Raw genomic sequence first — 14,645 nt, 5'->3', positions numbered from 1 at the left:
ACTCCACCCGCAGGTGCTCTCGGCTCCACCCCCAGGGGTCGGGCTCCACCCTCAGAGGCTCCGGGCTCCACCCCCAGGGGCTCGGGCTCCACCCCCAGGGGCTCCGGGCTCCACCCCCAGGGGCTCCAGACTCCACCCGCAGGTGCTCTCGGCTCCACCTGCAGGTGCCCCCCGCCCCCCCCCCTCTTTGCCCGCCGGGCGCTAGAGCGACCTCTCACCTCAGCTCTGCGGATCAGCCACAGATTAAACATTCCAGAGGGGAGAGGAGTCCTCTCTTACAACATGTACGTGGGAGCAAATGTTTTAGTAAAATATTAAGTTGAGCAGACCAATTTCCGTTACTAAGAAACTGGTCGTCACACTTTCAAAATACTCTGCTGTTGAAGCACCGGCTTCCTCCAACCTGGACTCGGCGGGGCCTTGAGCTGCATCGGTGTGCAGCAGGTGAGCAGGTGCAGGGAGGTCAGGACCCGGCCGGGCCGCAGCAGCCCCGAGGTGCCGTGGGCGGCAGAGGACACGCTCCCGGCCTCCAGCGACAGGCACAGGGGCACTGGGACTCCGGTTAAGGGGCCGATTTAGAGAAGCGCTTCCAAGATGTGGCTGTATGCTCTTTTTCATTTTCAGGGCTTTGGAAATGTACTCGGAATTTCACACGAGATAGACAAGCCTCTAGGCTACGAGTGCTGCCACACAGGGCATTGGTTCCTAATGGCCTCCCGGAGGCTTCCCGGCTTGTCCTAGATCGTGCAGTAAGCATGACTTACTACCCCATGATTCACACCCTGGAGTCTTCTTTAAAATGTAATCCAAGAGACAATTTTTCATCTAATTTAAATCATTACTTGTTGAAGTACTAGATACTTTATCAAGAGATGGATAGGGGAGTAGGTAGCAATAACAACGTCACCGAGAAATATGAAAAGCCTTCTACAGTAGCTCGAGCTGACACATACTTATTTAGGGACATGAGTGATGGTGATCCTGTGCATGAAGAAGATTGGGTATAACTGGTAACAGAAGTGGTAATAACATGCCATGATTTAATCATTTCTTCTCTCTTCATAAAATGGTTGAAATTTGTTAATTTTATTATTTGTTAAGATTTTATTTATTTATTCACGAGAGACACACATAGAGAGAGAGGCAGATACATAGGCAGAGGGAGAAGCAGGCTCCCTAAAAAGGCCAGAATAAGCCTGTGCCTGGATGTTCAAACTCTGAGCAACTGGCTATAATTTTCATTAAGTTGTTCTAACAATAGCAAGCTTGAAGATGCTTTGAAAACATCATGTGAGTTAAAAAGCAAAAGAGTAATTTCATTGCTCACTAATTCTGGATGCACAATTTACTTAGTGATACTGGCACATTCCAGTGTACTCTTTGTCTATATTGATACCTATCAATGGCATTCTTTTATTTCACTATCGTCACTAGGTTTTATTTATTTTTTTTAAACAATTTTTATTTATTTATTTATTTATTTAACGATTTATTTATTCATTCAGACAGAGCGAGAGAGAGGCAGAGACACAGGCAGAGGGAGAAGCAGGCTCCATGCAGGAAGCCCGACGTGGGACTCGATCCCGGGGTCTCCAGGATCACACCCCGGCGCTAAACCACTGTGCCACCAGGGCTGCCCTGTCACTAGGTTTTTTTGTTTTTTGTTTTTTGTTTTGTTTTGTTTCCATCACTAGGTTTTAAATGGAAATGTGTGTGTGTGCACACACACTAATTTTAATGGATGGCCTAGCTACATTGTCTCTGGTATCACTTCTGTGTATCCATGCTCAATAGAAATTGGAAGGAACATATAAAGCTTTTCTTACTTACAGACATCTTTTAAAAACTAGGCCGAGGAACGCCTGGGTGGCTCAATGATTGAGCATCTGCCTTTGGCTCAGGGTCTGATCTTGGGGTCCTGGGATCGAGTCCCGCATTGGGCTCCCTGCAGGGAGCCTGCTTCTCCCTCTGCCTGTGTCTCTGTGTCTCTCTCTGTGTCTCTCACAAATAAATAAATAAATACAATCTTTAAAAAAAAAAACTTGGCTAAGAAATTAATCCTCACACTAACATGAGGCCCATGCAGATATTATGCTTCCTCATGTGGAACCCATACATATATTCTGGGATCTCCATCTTATTAAATAATCATAAAATACCAGAATTTTTATCAACTCAATCTCCTTCCAACTCACTAATCTTGCACTGGCTGAGATTCAGCCAGTGCTTATAGTATTGCATACCATCAAATTAAAAAGTGTGATTTTATCTTTAACTCACCTGGGAAAGGTAAAATATCTTGAAACTTAAAAATTTTGGTCAACAAAAACAGAATGGAGAGACAGTTGGTATTCTTTCCAGAAACTTTAGTTGAAAAAATGCTCTTGGAGGCAAGGTCAGTCTGCAGCTGTCCGCCGAGCCCCACTTGAAATAGGATTGACTGGAGTCAAAAATCTTAGTATCTACTCAGAATAGGAGAAGAGGAGAGAGGAGGCAAGGTGAAGAAACAGCTATAAAATTTTTTTTTTTAATTTTTATTTATTTATGATAGTCACAGAGAGAGAGAGAGAGAGAGAGAGACAGAGACACAGGCAGAGGGAGAAGCAGGCTCCATGCACCGGGAGCCCGATGTGGGATTCGATCCCGGGTCCCCAGGATCACGCCCTGGGCCAAAGGCAGGCGCCAAACCGCTGCGCCACCCAGGGATCCCAAGAAACAGCTATATAATTAATCCTTCTGTATAGCACAGCATTCTGGCCGTATTTGTTTCTCTATCCTACAAGACATGTCAAGCAGCACCCTTTATATCTTAGGTAACGGGTTTACAGAGACCAAGTTGACAGGAGCTGACAGCTCACAAGGGCAAAGCCGAGAATCAAACTTGAGTCCGTGCGAGTCCACAGCCCCTGAAACGGAGAAGCAGGGGTCTACCTGGTGCACTGGCACTCACCAGGCGATGGTCTCAGTGTGGGTGCTTGGTAACTATTGTTTGATGAGAAGGATTTTGGCATCTTCTTAAGAAAGTCTTTTATCCATCGAAGGCTTTGGGGAATCCAAACAGAAGCCTGCATTTCCATCTTCTCAGCTCCCCTGTCCAAAAACTCATGCTCAGAAGTCTACAGTGGCCCTTCTGGTGAGCTGAACAAGGTTGAGCTGTGCAATCCTTCTCCTGACTTTGATTGCAAGGCAGCAAGCAAGATGTAGTTCATAATTACCTCCCAGATAATTGCACAACGTGTGTGTGCCTTGCAAACCTGGTCTCAAGCCATGTAGATACATGCAGAATGAAGAGTCTTTACATGATGGGATCTGCCACTACCTGCAGGACTCCTGCCACCCCAAAGGGGATGATTGAAGATAACAGGATGGGCTGTCCTGGGGTTTTGTTTGACAATCCCATACGGACACAGCCCTCCAAGAGTTAGAGCCTGAGGATCTTAAAAGGCCTTCACATTTCCGTGTCAGACAATGTTTATTTGTTTTAAATGTTCGGAAGGCCTCTACAGAGAGAACACAGCAGATTCCATTGTGTTTCTAGAAGAGAACCTGGATGTGAACCATGACAATGTAAAATTAAAACAAAAGCCCAGAGGGGAACAGAGGTGGAGGGTCAGGCAGAGGGAGGTGGAGGAAAGCCCTGCAGCTTTTCACGGAGCCCTTCGGCACCCCTTGGAATTTTTATACTAAATTTAAGTAATATATTAAAGACATGAAGCAAATCATTTATATCTACCCGAGCCCCATAAAAGGGGACAGAAAGCACCTGGGCCTTCAGAGTCTGGCCACTGTATCTGAAAACTTCCCTTAGATGCCAAGTGCTTTGTGTTTCTCGCAGGCAGATGCTATGTAAACATCCATTGTGTTTTTCTCTTCCTCCCTTTCATTGAAGGTTGAAGGCACCAAATTTCTTTCAGAAAGTTTTAAAAATGAGTACAGGGGGAACACCTGGGTGGCTCAGTCAGTGAAGCATCTGCCTATGGCCCAGGTCATGATCCCGGGGTCCTGGGATTGAGCCCCATGTCAGGCTCAGTGGGGAGTCTGCTTCTCCTCCTCTCTCTGCCCTCCCCTTCTCTCACTGCCATGGGCTCTCTCTCTCTCTCAAAGAAATCTTAAAAAAAAACAAAAAAAAAACAAAAAACCCAACCAGTACAGGCATTCATCAAGGCACCATATTTGAAGGGATGAACAGTGTCCATAGGCCAGAAATTGGGAAAAGTCACCTTTCCACAAGCAGCTCTAATCAGGAATGTGGGAGGCAGCAAGGTTTATCACTCTGGGCACATTGGACTTTCTGGTCTGAGATGCAGAAGCTTCATCTCGGGGTCAATTATTCCTGCACTGAGAAAGTAGGTGCAGGCCCAGCTGGATGAGTGGAGGACACTCCTTGCTGGTGGCCAGGCAGCTCACCGAAGGTCCTGCTCTTCCTACCCCTTGGAAAAGAGAATGTGTTTTGTGACCTCATACACTTTTAAATCTGCTTTGTAAAAAATAAAAAAATAAAATAAAATAAATAAATAAATAAATAAATCTGCTTTGTAGAAGGCTCTTCCCAGAAGGCGGGTATTCTGAAGCAAAAACCACCAGTGGTCTCTTCAGGAGAAGCAGAAAGTAGTGTTCCAGTAATAGTTCTTGGCTGCAGGCCTGAGCTGTCAGGCATCCTGTGGCTCAGAGGGGGGCATCCTGGGATTTGGAGGGGGAGCTGTCAGAGGCACGAGGTGGCCAAGCCAGACTGCTTGCTACAGGCTCATCCTGGGAAAGTGCTCTCAGCAGGCCTGGGGCACAGCCCGGGAAGGAGGATGACACTGCTGCCTTTCTGGGTAATTTTCTTGTTTCCCTCCAGGTGAGACCCAAGCCTACTGAAACTGTTAGAATCCCCATGCTGTTTTCCCAAGGAGTATTCCAATACCAGAAGAATGGAAACTTCCCATGTTCCAAAGGAAGACTTCCCAGGTACCGGGTCGAAGGTAAAAAGGTTGAATTTTTTCCAAGTGAACTAAATACCCCAACAAATTCATCTTTAAACGCATCTTTTAACACTCCCACCTGTACTCTTAAAGAACACCATCACAATGTTATTCTCCCTTAAGGTTTATGAACACAGGCTTTAGGGTGTTTCCCCCCTTGCAGGACTTGGCTGGCAAAGGAAAGGAGAGTATGCTCACAGCTCCACAAGGGGCCTGGAGGCCAGACTGCCTACATGGAACCAGCTGCGGGCAAATTGGTGTGCGCCTAATTACTTCTGAAGCAAAAATCTTTATTTAGAGACAGTTATGTAAGTATTAAAGAGTACTTCATTTCAAAGGCTTGAGCTTTCTGGAAAAAAAATGTAACAAATCGTTCATTTATTCGTTTAGTCAATGACTATTTCACGGGACGGTACTTGGTAGCAGGTCTGCTCGAAGGCTCCCCGGGAACGAACCCAGAAACAGTTCTCCTGAAATGTGTGTTCTCATATTCTTGTGGCAGAAGACAGACAATAAACAAGCCAGCAAGCAAACCATATGTGGTGTTAGATGGTGACAGTGCCGTGAAGAAAATAAGTCAGGAAACAGGACAGGACATGTGCGTGGGTGGGGAGGCTGCCCTCTGAACAGGGTGTTCGGGGAAAGCCTCCCTGTGAGGACCACATTTGAGCTGGGACCCGGAAGGCCTGGAAAATCTTGAGAAGGACCCAGGCAGGGACAAATCTGTGTGCTAGGGTGAGGGAAGAAGAAGTCAGGAAGGGGCTGGGAGAGCTTGTGGTTTGGCTGAGGAGGGGAATGTAGACGTTGTGTAGGGCCTAGGGGCCATTTTGTTTTATTATGTTTAATTTTTTTATTTTATTATTTTTTATTTTATTTTATTTATTTATTTATTTATTTATTTATTTATTTATTTATTTATTTATGATAGTCACAGAGAGAGAGAGAGAGAGGCAGAGTCATAGGCAGAGGGAGAAGCAGGCTCCATGCACCGGGAGCCCGACGTGGGATTCGATCCCGGGTCTCCAGGATCGCGCCCTGGGCCAAAGGCAGGCGCCAAACCGCTGCGCCACCCAGGGATCCCTAATTTTTTTATTTTTTAAAGCTTTATTTATTCAACTTAGAGAGAGAGAGAGCACGAGTGGGAGGGGCAGAGAGAGGGAGAGAGAATCTTAAGCAGACTCTAGGCCCTACTTACACCCCAACACGACCTCGACTCAACATGGGGCTCAATCTCACAACCCTGAGACCACACCCTGAGCCAAATACTCCTAGGCCTGGGCCACCCAGGCGCCCCCCTGTGGGCCATTTTAAAAGATGATGGCTTTTCTGTGAGCAAGCTGAGAAGCCAGTCCCCAAAGGTGTGCTAGCACAGAAATGCTTTTAGCATTAAAAGCATTGCTCGGGCTGCTGTTTAGAGAATAAACTGCTGTGAGGTGGTACAATCCAAAGCAGGCAGATCAGCTAAGAAGGTCATTGCAATGATCCAGTGGTCTGAATTATGTCGGTGATAAGTAGTAGGTAAAGTCTGGCTCTGTCTTGAAGACAGACTGGATAAGATCTGCTGACAGATTGGACGTAGGATGTGGAAGAAAGAAAGGAGTTGAGGATGATGCTCAGTGTTTGGATCTGAGCAATTGTATTCATCTGCTTGGTCTGTCATAACAAAATACTGCAGACTGGGTGGTTTGAACAACAGAAATTCATTTCTCACAGTCCTGAAGGCTGGGAAGTCCAAGACCAGGGTCCCAGCGTGGCTGGTTTCTGGTGAGTCCTCCATCTGCTTTGCAGACCACACCCTTCTCATTGTGTCCTCAATGGTGGGAAGAGAACTCTGGTGTCTCTTCTTCTTTGATAAGGACACCAATTCTGTTGGCTCAGGGCTCCAACCTTACAACTTCATTTAAACTTAATTACCAAATAAATAAATAAATAAATAAATAAACTTAATTACCTTGAGGCCCTGTCTCCCATACAGTCACATGGGGGCTTAGGGTTTCAACATATGGATTTGGGGTAGAGGGCAATACAATTCAGTTCACAGCAGCTACTGAAAGGGTGAGCTGTCATTTGCCAAAACGAGACGTTGTGCCATGTGGTGAGTTGTGGAGGAAAGAGCAAGAGTTCAGTTTTGGAGAAGTCAGGCTTGAGATGCCTATCTATCTGGGAAGTTGGTCATAAAGTTTGAAATTAGGGGGCAGGTCTCCAGCAGAGATATAAAATTAGGAGACTTCACCCTCTTGGCAACCGGGAGACTAGATGAGATCACTAGAAGTGAGGAGGACTAGGCCTGAGCACCCCAACACAAAGAGTCTGGGAGTGAGGAGGAACAGCAGAGGAGACTCAGAAGGAGCAGCCAGGAACACAGAAGTGCCGTGTCCCCAAAGCCAATTGAAAATTGCATAATGAAGAGGAAGTGGTTGACTGTGCCAAGAGCTACACATCAGTCAAGAAAGAGCAGAATAAGAACTGAGCGTTGGATGAAGGTCACTGGGGACCTGGACAGTGGTGGTGGTCACGGGTGAGGCCTGGCTGGACGTACTCATGAGACACGGTAGGAAGCACTTGAGGATGGTGTATGTGGCAGCCCCTCCAGAAGCTATGCTGGAAATGGGGGAGAGAAACAGTGTGGTAACCGAGGGGGCTGAGGGCCAAAGACGGGTTCTCTTCTGGGGGTGGGGTGGGGGGCGGATATTTTACATTGCGTTCATATGTTGGAAAGATAGAGAAAAGGGGATGAAAACTTACGTCTTTCATTCTCTCACTGGCTGTTGACTGATGAAGCTTTCTCTTCTTCATTTAAAGACAGAAGTAGTCCTCTCTCCCCTACAATACCTGGGCTTGCTCAAACCCAGCTTTGCACCTGAGGCTCCCAGCCTGAGTACAACTTTTCCCATCTGTCCTGCCACTTGTGAACAATGGCCAGCTAGCCTTCAGGGAGTGCTGTCTGCCAGGCTCTACCTCCAATGAGTGATTCAGTGCTCAGAACACCCCTATGAAAATGGTAACACTGTTGCCCTAAATTATAGGTGCAGAAGCAGGGGATCGAGTTTAGGTAATGGTCTAAATTTATGGAGCAGGAACTGGGTTCAGCTCTAGGAGGTAGTTTCTGAAGCTCATGGTCTTAATCTTTACTGACTCAGGGAGAAGAAACGGCCTTTATTTTTTAGACGTCTCTCTGTACAACTGCTACGGCTTCTCAGTCCCTGCCCCTGCTCCCCTTCAGAGCACCCTATGGTCTCCCAGCACTAGTGCTGCACCAGCCTCCTGTGCCCAATGACTCTTGTCTTTTCGGAGGTGTCCTTGTGGATGCTTTCTGGGGAAACAGGCCTGAACCACATCCACCTGAGCTCTTTCCATTACACTCTCCTTGCTAGGCTGTATGAATGAGTAACCCTGCCTTGACTCTCTCCCTTCCGGATCAGATCCAGTAACATCGACATCTCGCTTCTGATACAAAACAGCCAGTTGTGGATGCCTGGATGGCTCTGTTGGTGAAGCATCTGCCTTTGGCTCAGGTGGTGATCTCAGGGTTCTGGGATTGTGTCCCACATGGGGCTCCCTGCTCTGTGGCGGGGTCTGCTTCTCCCTCTGCCCCTCCCCCTGCTCATGCTCTCTCTCTCTCACCCTCTCTTTCTTTCTCAAATAAATAAAGTCTTTAAAAAATAGCCAGTTGCAAAACTTTCACTAAATGCCAGAAAATGTTTTCTTTAAGGGCCCATCTGACCTCCAGGGAAAGGCATTTTCAAACAGGACAGCAGACACATTCCACCTCACAGACTCCAGAGGTGCTTGGAGCCAGGTGCAACCTTGGCCGAGAACATGGGCTCGTGACACATGTCCAAGGAGGCCTTCTCCTCTCCCACCAAAGGGCACCTGCTCCGGTCCCACCACACACAGTCATGGGGGCCCATTGCAGGTGCCGTCAGTAAGTGTTCAGGCACACAGGATCCAGGGAGAGGATGGAATACGCGGGAAACGATTCCTTTTCCTCTGCCACGACTCCCACCTTTTGTTCTTTGTGGTTTGCAGGGTTGTTCTCTCTCTCTCTCTCAGGTGTCCCAGGTGACAAATCACGAAATGCCTGTTGGCATTGATTCAGACGCCATTCAGCCCTCTCCACTGAGCAAGATTTCATTCCTCTGCAGGCAGCGAGGCACTCCGGTTCCCTCCTGTTTCGTACCAGGGTCAGGGTGGGAGCGGCATGAGGGACCATGGCTTAGGTCAAGGTGGTCCATAGACCACCCACCTTAGAACTGCTGAGGGTGACTCCTGACTCCATCCTGCCACTCCCCTCCCCCACCCCCTGCCCTGGCCCCAGGCTAACAGAAGCAGAATAGACAGGGAAAAGGATCAGAAGCTCAATTCCAAAAAGCTCCCTGGGTGGTTCTGATACACACAGAAGACTGAGGACCAGCCACCTAGGATGTGCCCAGGGAGAAATGAAAGAAAGGCTGGCCCTCCTGGGTTGTCCGCCTCCAGGTCCAGTGCAAAAGAAAGCTAGGGAAGCCCAGCAGATGAGAGGGAAGACACTTGGGGAGAAGCCTGGTTCTTCCTTCTGAGCCACACACTGCCCCTCCCCAAATGTGAGGTGGATGCACTCTACAGAGTGTGAGCATGTGATTTTCAAACTTCCATCATATAGAGCAAAGAACACATTTTTAATCTTAGAGCATAAAAGATTTATAGGTCATCTGGCCCAACTAGTTATCTCAGTGTAAGTTGAATTTGGATCAAATCTCTTTTGTCTAATAGATGAGGACACTGAGGCCCAGGCAGCTTTGGTCACTTGCTCAGTCACTGAGCCAGCTAGTGGTAGAACCAGGCCTAGACACAGACTCCTGTCCTCAGAGCTTTATCTGATATCCCAAACCTAAATAACCTTGATGAGGAGTGGGCAGATGGATTCTTGAGGGGCTTAGAGGTTGATGCTGATGCCTGGGGTCACCCCAAAGCCGTGGCTTGCACATTCGGCTAACTGAGGAATCTTGTCATATATATGGTCTTATATGGTCATATATATGATCTCTATCTCTCTCTCCAGAGATACATACAATACATACATAATATATATTGAGAGAATCATTTCTCGAATGTCTATCACATTCTTCATCTCAAGTGTTTTGCCTCTATTTTGTCAATTTTCACCCAAACTCCACAAAGTTCCATCATTTCCATTCTACACAGGAGGGAGCCAAAGCTCAGAGGTTAAGTAACGAGATCAAGATCACATTCCTGTGAGTAGAGAAGCCCAGAATGGGGGCGGGGTTCCTCTCATTCCAAACCCTGCGTTGGTTCCACACTTGGCGCTGGCTCCCTAAATCCAAACCCCCTTGAGACTGAACGTGGGCATTGGCAAGAGTTAACGCCTTCCTTTCCGTGGGAGCCCTGCTGAACCACAGTGCTGGTTCTAACTAGTCATCACCTTGTCTCTCCAGTGGGAACCCTCACTGGAAATGCAAATTAAGATAAAAAAGCTACTTACTGAATGCAAAGACAGAAAAAAGAAATTCAATAGCTTTGCAGGCCATCCTTATCAGGTGGAGGCTATGCAGGGGTGGCCAGGCTGCCCGTCTGAGGCCTGGGGGCCACATGTCAGGCTGCTGCAGCCGTGCCCTTAGCACCCAGCTGTGGCCCCACCACTTCTGCCCCTGGGACTGCGTTTTCACAGTCGGGATTCAGTTCCCCTTGTCATGTCACATTCTAAAGAAACTGCAACTCATGGCTTATTTGGCTTTGGGTACATTTTAGTTGCCTGCTCCTTAATGGGACCTCGGGAGCCTCCTTGCACATCCACAGACAACAGCTGGGAAGCATTTTGTCTGGGAAATGGTGAGCTTTTAAAATCTCATTTGCAGTAAGTGCATCCAAGTAAATCTCAGTGACCCTGGACCTTGCTTGGCAGGCTCCCGTAGCCAACGGGCAATCCAATTTCCTTCAGTCTGCAGTGGCCACTGTTCACTGCTAAGAGCCATTGTTTTTGGTTTTGGTTTTTGGTTCACTTTTAATGATAGTGTGTGCTCATACTATACTTGGCAGTAGAAAAGGGCATTCTGTGAAAAGAAACTCTCTTTCCACCTGACCTCTTGACTTCCGATCCTCAGTTGACTCTTCCAGCGGCAATGGGTCTTTTCCACTGTTGGTGCATGTTTACATTTCACTTTTTAAAATTAAAAGGAACAAAGTGTATTTCAAAAAACATGATAATGTGTGTCTAGATGCCCACAGACGTTTACTAAATGTTAATCTATTTCTTATTTAAGGCCTCACTCTGCCTCTGTCAGCCAGCTCTTGGACTCTGCAGCATTTGCCAAAGTCTCTTAACCTGGAGAGCAGGCAAAGTTCAGATCCATTTGGCTTCCTGAAAGTAGATCTGATGAAAGACTTGGTGTAGGAAGAAGCTGAATAAATGGACAAAACTGTGATTTTAAATTAAGTCAGGATATTAGGACCTAAAGCCGCACTGTTCAGTGTAAAACTACTAGCACACGTGGCTATTTAAATTAAAATCATTAAACATTTAATAAAATTAAATGTAATTGAACGTTCAGTTCCTTGGTTACATTAACTTCATTTTAAGTGCTCACTAGCCACATGTAGCTCATGGCTACCACCCTGGACAGATCAGATCTAGAATACTGCCATCACTGCAGAAGGCTCTAGTAGACAGCACTGTTCTGGATGGCCCAGCAGCTCGTCTTCACTAGTCTCCTATGGAGACATTCTGATCTTCCTACAGGCTGGTGAATCTTCACAATCTGCTTTACTTCCAGGTGCTAAGCCAACATTTCCTCTGCCTACAACATCCATTCCATCCCTTCCCATCCACACCTTTTGCTCAACTAACTCCAGCAAGATCTCAACTGAGGAGTTATTTCCTCCAACAAAGCATTTCTAACCCCTGAAAGTCTAGATTATGGCTGCCCTTTTGGCTGTCCCAACAGCACCGTCTGCTCTGTCATTTCCCCATCACAGCATACTTTCACGATGTATTGTGAATATCGGCTTGTCCGTATCTCTCATTTATCCATTCACTTATTCATCTAATGGACATTTACTTATGAAGCACCAGACACTGTGCTAGGCATGGCGATTCTCTGGTGACAGGCACAGCCTTTGTCTCACAGAGCAGCTGTACCGTGTGAGGCAGGAGTCACAGCAGTCTTGTTCACAGTTCATTCCAATCTAGATGCCTGGCACATAGTAGGTGGTTCAACATATTTGTTGATAGGATGAATGGAACGTTCTTCAGGAATGGGCTGTTATAACATGTCCGTCTGGATGGGGGCTAGGACACAGATAATGTGTAGTAAAATGTAATTGTCAAAATCTATGATTACTGTGGTGAGTTAAATAGTGGTCTCCCTAAAAATTCCTGTCTTCCAGAGAACCTCAGAACGTGCCTTTACTTGGATATAGGGTCTTTGCAGATGCAATTAATTAGGAAGATGGGCCCTAAATCCAATGCCTGATGTCTTTATAAGAAAAGGAGAAGACACACAGAGAAGACTACATGAAGATGGAGGCAAAGATTGGACTGATGCATCGACAAGCCAAGAACTGCCAAAGATTTGGTGGAGCAGCTAGAGGTGGAAGATGCAAAGAAAGATCCTGCCCTAGAGCCTTCAGAGACTGTACAGCCTACCAGTGACTTGATTTTGGGCTTCTACCCCCCCAGAACTATGAGAGAATAAGTTTCTGCTGTTTTCCACCACCGAGTTTGTGGTAATTTGTTATGGCAGCCCCGCCACCAAATGCATTTTCATGTTTGCCTCCATACTATGGAGTGGAATCCTATGTTAGAAACACAGCGTGGGGATCCCTGGGTGGCGCAGCGGTTTGGCGCCTGCCTTTGGCCCAGGGCGCGATCCTGGAGACCCGGGATCGAGTCCCACGTCGGGCTCCCGGTGCATGGAGCCTGCTTCTCCCTCGGCCTATGTCTCTGCCTCTCTCTCTCTCTCTCTCTGTGACTATCATAAATAAATAAAAATTAAAAAAAAAAAAGCAAGAAGCACAACTTGGATCAAGGCTACCACCAGGAACAGTCTGCTGATACGGTGCTTTTGTTTTGTTTTGAGTATGTAAGATACAGTCCTATCTGAGTAAGAAAAAGATAGCATGTCTATGCTTAGTGTGCCCTGCGTGTGCGCTCACACTCAACAGGTAGGAAAACCTCTAGAAAGAGATTCCGAACTTTCAATAGTGCTTAGCTGCGGAAAGTGGAAGTGAAGAGCAAAATCCTTCAAAGGGAGGGAGCTCACGTTTTTATTCCATATACCCCAGCATTACTTTGATTTTTTTAAAAGCAATAATCTTGTATTACTATTGTGATTTTTCAACCACAAAAACATTGAAACCATTTTGATTAGCGGAGGGTCACAGCCCATCTCCCCTGTGCAATAGCTCGTTTCTACTGGGCCTGAGTCTGTCTCAAGATAATTAGTGTATCTGTGTATCAGGGGAGGAACGGGATGAACACAAGACGCCTAGCGAACCCCGTCTTTCCTGCGACCGACCAGACCCTCCAGGGGCGGAGACCTGAGCCTGCCCTCGCGCCCCCCCTTGCTGCGCTGCCTGTGGCCCGCCCCACCCCGGGCTCCGCCCGCAGCCCGGACCTGACTCCACCCACCAGGAGCCCAGGCTCCGCCCACCGGGTGCAGGCCCGTGGGTGCTGGGAACTGAGGGCTTGTCCGGAGAGCTGATCCGGCAGTGCCCTTGGCGAACCCATGAGTCCAATCAGCGGAGCCTGGGGCTGCCAAAGCCGAGATTCCTGTGCAGACAGAGCTGCAGTTCGGTCTCCCAAGGAGTCCAGCAAAGACGAACGAACTGGGCTCACCCGGGAGTGGGTGTCATTTATAAAGCTTTTGATGACACGATGTCCCCCATTTCAAACCCTTATGCATCTGGGGGAATGCCCGGCGCCCAGCAGCACTTTTAGGAGATCTCCTACACACCACATGGAGTAAGGACCCAGTGACAAATGACAGACCCGTCTCTGGCCCATTCACCCCGGTACCCTCAGATGCCCAGCCATGGGCTTGGTGGGCACCGGGAAGCAGGAAAGGACAAGCTCCCTCAGGAAACAGTGCAGGCCCCGTGGGGGTGGCGCAGAGGGGACCAGAGCCATTCTTGCCATGCGGCCTTGGGGCCTTCAGAGGACAGTGTGTCCCCCACCCTGTGCCCTGCTAGGATGGTGGTGAAGAACGGAGGACACACCTCCCGGGAGCCCTAAATGTAAGTGGGGATGGGAACAAGACTTTTCCTTTCATATCACAAGAGGTCACACCTGTGGACCAGCCTGTATGCAGAGCTACAGGGCTCAGCGCTTTGCTGTGTGCATCAACCTCTGCATACCCCCCACTCCAGAGGGGGACAGAGAGGTTATGCTCTGTACACCGTGGTCACACGGGGTGAGGGAAATGTCTTCCCCACCACCGCTCCCTAATCTGTGTGTCTGAGTACCAGGCCCCAAGCTGTTCCATTTCTCATTTGTATAGGAGTCTACTGCCTGTGCCTATGGTAGGAAAGCAGAAGGCCTGCTCTCACCCCACCTTGGGGGCCAGACAACTGGTTACTGTGAACAACAGTTCACAGTAACTTCCCAGTTCACAGAAATAGGGGAAAATCCTCGAAACAAAAACTCTTGGGGTGCCTGGGATGAGCATCTGCCTTCGGCTCAGGTCA

General features: G+C 47.8%; 1 long non-coding RNA gene across 1 annotated transcript; it reads left to right on the top strand.

Annotated features, from left to right (window-relative positions):
- Positions 1-294: 294 nt before the first annotated feature.
- LOC111094492 lies at positions 295-12,833 on the top strand. The gene is made up of 4 exons (XR_005354923.1): positions 295-444; positions 4,841-4,964; positions 5,128-5,272; positions 12,348-12,833. It is a non-coding gene; the product is annotated as an uncharacterized LOC111094492 (long non-coding RNA).
- Positions 12,834-14,645: the final 1,812 nt, after the last annotated feature.

The sequence above is a fragment of the Canis lupus genome, chromosome 2 (assembly GCF_011100685.1).
Source record: "Canis lupus familiaris isolate Mischka breed German Shepherd chromosome 2, alternate assembly UU_Cfam_GSD_1.0, whole genome shotgun sequence".
Classification (NCBI taxonomy): domain Eukaryota; kingdom Metazoa; phylum Chordata; class Mammalia; order Carnivora; family Canidae; genus Canis; species Canis lupus.
Note: the sequence above shows the minus strand (reverse complement) of the source record. Positions and strands in the feature narration are given on the sequence as shown.